General features: G+C 26.1%; 1 protein-coding gene across 1 annotated transcript in view; it reads left to right on the top strand.

Annotated features, from left to right (window-relative positions):
- Positions 1-1,041: 1,041 nt before the first annotated feature.
- LOC109595919 (potassium/sodium hyperpolarization-activated cyclic nucleotide-gated channel 2) overlaps positions 1,042-6,643 on the top strand; it is a 116,574-nt gene continuing 110,972 nt past the window's right edge. The window contains exon 1 of the mRNA XM_049961954.1: positions 1,042-1,137. The gene's annotated coding sequence lies outside the window, so the exon portion shown is untranslated. The remainder of the gene's footprint in view (positions 1,138-6,643) is intronic.

Genomic DNA, 6,643 nt, shown 5'->3' with positions numbered 1-6,643 from the left:
ATGTTAACGTACTGATTTTTTTTAAATATTTGTTTAAATTATCATTATAAAATTGAAAATACTATTTTTTTCAAAATTATAGTTTAATCGAAGTTATTTTCTGGATATTTTAAACTTTTTGAGCATTTTAATTATATTATTTGGAAACTATTAGTAATTCGTATTAAGAAATCTTATGTTCCTAAATATTTTACAAATTATTATAACAAAATTCATCATATTAATTTTAAAATCGTAATCTGTTAACAATAAATTAAATATTTATTTAAATTATTATTACAATTACAAATTAAAAATACAAAATGTTCTAAACCACAGTTTATTTGAGTAAGTGTAAGTGTAAAGAAAATTTGTTTTAATAAATATTTTACAAATTATTTTAACAAAATTTAATGAACTAGAATTTTTTGAAAATTCCAAATGCAATATTTGAAAACCTTTGTTTTTTTGTTTTCTAATAAATTTTATTATTAACTCAAGGAAAAACTTGAGGAAACTAGGTATTATTAACTTTTCGTTCCTAAATCTATTATTTAGAAAGCTTAATTTTTCTTATTAACAAAATTATTAAAATTAACAAACAAATGTGTAAAATCATTGTGTAAAATCTTCAATTTATTATATATTAAGTTTTGTCTTTTTAGGTAATTATGTTAACACTAACTATTTTCCTCAATGTTTAACAAATGTTTGTTAGAAAATTAAAAAACTCAAGGAAAAGTAAAATCTTCAATATATTATATATTAAGTTTTGTCGGAACCGGCGCATCCACCAATCTTGTAAAAACCGAACCCGGTGGACATCAATGACGGAGCGAAGAAGACGTCAAGTCGCAATAAGAATGAAATTGAACGTATGGCCGTGCGTCATTTAAAAACGAAATCCCAATAGCAGGAAAATGGAAGATGTAAGACGGAGGCGAAAGGTGAGCGATTGCACAACGTCTGCGCCTTCGGCACCGGAACAACGTGTAGGCGACGGCGGATCAGTGCAGTGCGAGCACACGCAGAAGGCGGCAGACACATCACAGTGGCGCGATACGGTTTAGCTCGCCTGGTGGCGGCGCGCCACGCCATCTGGCGGCTGAGACGTACCGGCTCTCAACCCGTCGAAAATAATCCCACTGACACCGACTCGTACGTACCCCCAAAATAAAATTCAAAAAAACTGCACCCACCTGCTTCAAAGGACACCAATTACTAGTTACAGCTTTTCGGAATGCTTTTCACCATCCACCGGTCCGTTTGACTCTTCACTTCTCTTCCAAACGAACTGTCCCCCTTGTCTCTGCCTATTGGTGTGAAGTGCCGAAAGTGCGGCGGTTTCCAAAAACCAAAACAAAAAATACTCTTCAGCCCTCCAGTCTTTGGCATGCACTGTTAGAAGATGGTTAACAGGTCGGAACGTCCTGTCGACTTGTCCATTGCAAACGATCAATTGCACGTTGCTCATGAAACTTCTTATCACTTGCATACTAGGATTAAGAGGCGGTTTTAATATGAACAGGTTAGTTGACTGCTTATGCAAGCAACGCTTACGCAACCTAACTAAAGGCAAAATTTTACGAAATTTCATCGCATCCTTATGGAACAAAGAAACTTTTACGTTTGACAAATATTGCAATCGATAAATGTGCAAAATACAAAGCAATTTCGCTTAGCATTTTTTATTTTTCTACAATTGTTTATAATTTTTTTGCTATGAATTCAATAAAAAAAATAAATTGAAAATTCTATTAAATATTAACAAAGAATCAATAAATAATAGCTGAATGAGGACAATTAATAACAATTTTCACGTCAATGGATGTTTTGTTCTCGTTTTCCAGAATGTTATTAGTAATTGTTTATAATTTTTTTGCCATGAATTCAATAAAAAAAATAAATTGAAAATTCTATTAAATTTTAACAAAGAATCAATAAATAATTGCTGAATGAGGACAATTAATAACAATTTTCACGTTAATGGATGTTTTGTTCTTGTTTTCTAGAATGTTATTAGTAATTTTAAAACTTCGGGAACTACACCGAAACAAAGTAATTCAAATATTTATTTGAAAGCAGTTTTGTTATGGTTTAATTAATTAATTAAATCTATACGAATGTTGTGTGTTATATTACTAATTTAGTTTGAAATGATTCACCAATATTTAAATTTCTCTTAAATTTAAATAGGTTAAATGACTAAAAAAATTAAGGACATTAATGGATAATAATAAGTAAACTAAAAAAAGACTATAATGTATAATATCTTTTACATTAACGAATGTTTTATAAATTCCTATTAGTTATTTTAAAACTATATGAAATTTATATAAATATGTAACATGTAATTAAAATATTTATTTGAAAGTAGTTTTATGGTTTAATTAAAATGACAAATCTGTTCGAATTTTGTGTATTATTTTGCTTATTATGCAAATTTTATCAATTAAAACTTATGAATAGAAATTTACATATCAAATAAATTATTAAATCTATTTAATACATAAATTATTTATTGAAAATAATAATGTCGAGATAAAATTAAATGACTACGTAAAATTGTGCAAAACTTTAACAAAACTTTAATAGTACAAATATTTATTTTTCTCTAAATAATCTATTATACTATAAAATTATTATATTTAAAAGACTTTTTTTATTTACAATTTTGTGTTAAAAATTCAGTAAAAGACTTCACCATAAATCGAAAATACTATAAAATTTAAACAGGTTAAATAGTAAAAAAAATAAGAAATGAGATATATAAAAAAGACATTAATGAATAAATACTAAATAAACTAAAAGAGGAATATAAAGAACATTTTCACATTAATGAATGTTTTATAGATCAATATTAATTCTAAAACTTTGTGAATTTATCCAACCATGTAGCAAGTAATTAAAATATTTATTTGAAAGCTCCTTTTTTATGGTTAATTTGTATGAATTATAAAATATTTAATTAACATGAAAATCCATATGAATATTATATGTTACTGTGCTTATATTCATTAAAAATTATGAATAGAAATTCATATATTCATTCATTAATAATTAAAAAAACATATTCAATGAATAAAATATCTATTCAGAATTGTGTAGTTTTGACAAAATTAATTAATACAAATAAAATTGTATAATGGGAATAATGGAACAAATATGTTTTTTAATTTTGCTTAACATATTTATTATTAGTAATATTATTATATTAAGAGTATTTTTGCCTTTTTACAATGTTTTATCAAAGAATCCTAGAAATATCTAAAATAAAAGTAAAATGCTCAAATTTAAACAGGTTAATTATTAAAAATATTAAGAAGTTGGATACATAAAAAATGCTTTAATGACTAATAAATAAATTGAATGACAACATTAAATAATATTTTTCACATTAATGAATCTTCTATTCTTATTTTATGGACTGCCATTAGTAATTTTAAAACTTTGTAAACTTATCCAACTATAAAATATAATTGTAATAAAATAGTAAAACTGAAATTCTGAAAACAATTTTTTTACAGTCAATTTATATGAATTTTATAAATGTATAAATATATGCCATAAAATGTACATCTTACGTGTTTTGTGCTTATTGTCCCAGTTTTATTCATCAAAAAAAAACATGAATGGAAGGAAGTAAATTGAAAAATGTGAAATATAATAATTATTGAACGGTATAAATTTAACATTTCTAAAAGCAATTTTATAGCTTCATCCTTCACATAAATTTCTGAATATTCTAAAATTATTGATGAACAAATTGTCGCAATCAAATTTAAATCATTCAGTCGTGGAAACTCTAAATTTAAAATCAATATCCATTATTTTACTAAGAAATGTTTAATTATTCACGTCGCATGATCTTATAGATTTATAAATGCATAAACAGCTTTATATATTATGAAATGTGTTTAGTGCACTAACCTACATATTTCACCTTGCAAAATTTAGTTGAGGCAAAGCTACAATTAAGTTAAATGCTCGAAAAAAATAGTGTGTGCATAATTAAAGACAAACTAATAAAATATGTACGTACGTACAGTTGAACTTGGAAATGTGGTTTGCATGTTGCAGCAACTTTCCATCGCATTTAATTAGTTGCTTTTTTCCTCCGAGAATACATTACGAGAACACTTAAACGTTGACGGCTTTGTCAGCCGCACCGTAAATCAGTGTGTGAGAGGTGATATAATGAGGGCAATAAGACCCGTTCTTGACACCTGGTCCGCAATTTCTCTATTTATACCACCGGACCAGAGGCGTCTAGGGTCAAGGTAAATTTGATCCTGACCGAAATGTCGAATCGTGAAGATGCCCGGACGATTTAAAACAACGTAGACCGGCAGTCAAGTTTACCTACGTCAGACCGTGGGACCCCGAAAGGAAATTAATAGAGCACCGAAATTGCAAATATTTGTCCGAACTATTAAACGCAAAGGTATTTCGGAGGAGTATAAATTTGCTTTGCTAATTGCGCCTGAAAGTTATGGGGAACGTCTCTTTATCTAACTTTAAACGGTTAATAGGCACATAATGGTCCCAATTAAATAGTTAGAATTATTGTAGTTCATAAGATATTTTTAGCTCTGAATTAATAATAAAAGTGATTTCAAGTTAAACAATAAACAAGACTAAATTGACGATAGTTGGAAGTATACTTTCATTATTATTTCTTTAAGAATTCCTTAAAACACTTTTTTTATTAAATAAATTTCAATTTACTTCGAAAGAATGTACATATACGTTATTCGTAAAGATTTTTACACGCACTTTTTTTTTCAAGTGGTATGTATTCATAAAACATTTTATATAACACTTTCAAATGATTATATGACCCTTAAGCCATTTGAAAGTTACCAGTCATAAAAATTTATTAATTAGGAATTAAAGTTAATCTGGATAAACAAAAATGCCCATTTTAAATAAATAAATATATTCTAATAATTAAAATACCCAAAATATATTTTTACTAAATAGATACATAATGAAAAATTAATTTTTTTACATTTTTTTTAAATGTTGTTTATGGTGTATTCCAGTTTGAAATGTGACAACTGAATGGAACATGATATTTCATCTTCTGTAACTCAGTTGTTTTTCATTCGATCGAAACGATTTTGGTACCATAGAATGCGTAATTGAATTGCCTTTCTAACAAAATATAATCACATCAATCGAATTTGCTGTTCACTAAGGGCACCAGTTCTTTTGTATTGTATATACCCAAATTATCATAAATTGTCTAAAAGAAAGTTTACGTATCTTCAATTTAAACTAATATTATAAAAACAAAATTTAGTGGACAAAAAATGGGTAGAAACATTTTTTTAAATTTGGCCCATAATGAGACTTTATGTCACAAAAGAAGAATAGTTGATTTTTAAAAATTAATAATTTTTTTAGAAAAATTTGAATCTTTTATAAAGCATAACTCAAAAAATTATTTGTAGAAAACACGTGGTTTCAAAAAAATCATATTTTTTTAAAGGTTTTGTAAAATATTATATATTTTTAGTAAAATAAAAAGGAGTCACCTAATATTTATTTTTTATTTATAATTTTTTTAGGGAGCTCAAAAATATATACACCATAAATTAGAAAAAAAAAAATAATTTTTCTATAAAATTCAACTTCAAAAAATTTGGTCAATTTTATTTGAGAAAATAAACATAAGATTATCTAAAAATATATTTTTTATTTATAATTTTAACTCAAAAATGTTATACATCATAAATTAAAAAAAAAATTAGTAATTATTAAGTAAATTCATTCAAAAATGAAATTTTTGTCTGAGTTGTAAATATTTGAAGAAATAATCATTGTTGTTTTTAAAAAGTCACATTTTTTAAGGTTTTCTAAAAAATTTGAATTTTTTATAAAATCCAAAGGGTTCAATTAATATTTATTTTTTATTTATAATTTTTTTCAGGGACTTATAAATCTTATACAGCATATATTTTAAAGAAAGTAATAATTATTAAGTAAATTCATTTAAAAATGAATAATAAGAAAAAATGTTGTCAATTTTTGTCAAAGTTTTAAATATTTGAGAAAATAATAGTTGTGGTTTTGAAAAAGTCAAATTTTTTTAAAGGTTTTCTTTAATAAAATTTATAGTAAAATTCAAAAGGTTAGTTTATAACCTAACTATACCTAATTATTTATTAGGTAAATTCATTCAAAATGTCATCAGTTGTCAGTTTTTGTCAGAGTTGCAATGAAATGATGAAATAAACGTCCGGTTTTGAAAAAATTATATTTTTTTAACAGATTTAATAATAAAATATTTTAAAGCGCTCTACAAAGACTTATTAAATAACTCATAAAAGGATTTAATGCCCCATTAAGAAGCAGAGACTAATTGCTAATCAGAAAATAAATAAAATGAACGTGTAACTTTGTATAATAGAGTAAACTGTTACCCAGTAATAAAATCAATGTGTGTATGTAGGTCCGCGTGGTAAACATCTTTCAGCGCTGTGAATCAAACGCCAATTAGTTAATTGGGACAAAGCGTTGAAATTATCTCGGCCGGCTTGGTTCGACTATGTGCGCGGGGGCATCGCCATAAATCAGCATCGAAATCATGTTTTGCACACGTTGATTCATAATGTTCGCAATTAACCTTGCCCCATATTTCATGTGGACTTCAGCCTGG

The sequence above is a fragment of the Aethina tumida genome, chromosome 1 (genome assembly GCF_024364675.1).
Source record: "Aethina tumida isolate Nest 87 chromosome 1, icAetTumi1.1, whole genome shotgun sequence".
NCBI lineage: Eukaryota > Metazoa > Arthropoda > Insecta > Coleoptera > Nitidulidae > Aethina > Aethina tumida.
Note: the sequence above shows the minus strand (reverse complement) of the source record. Positions and strands in the feature narration are given on the sequence as shown.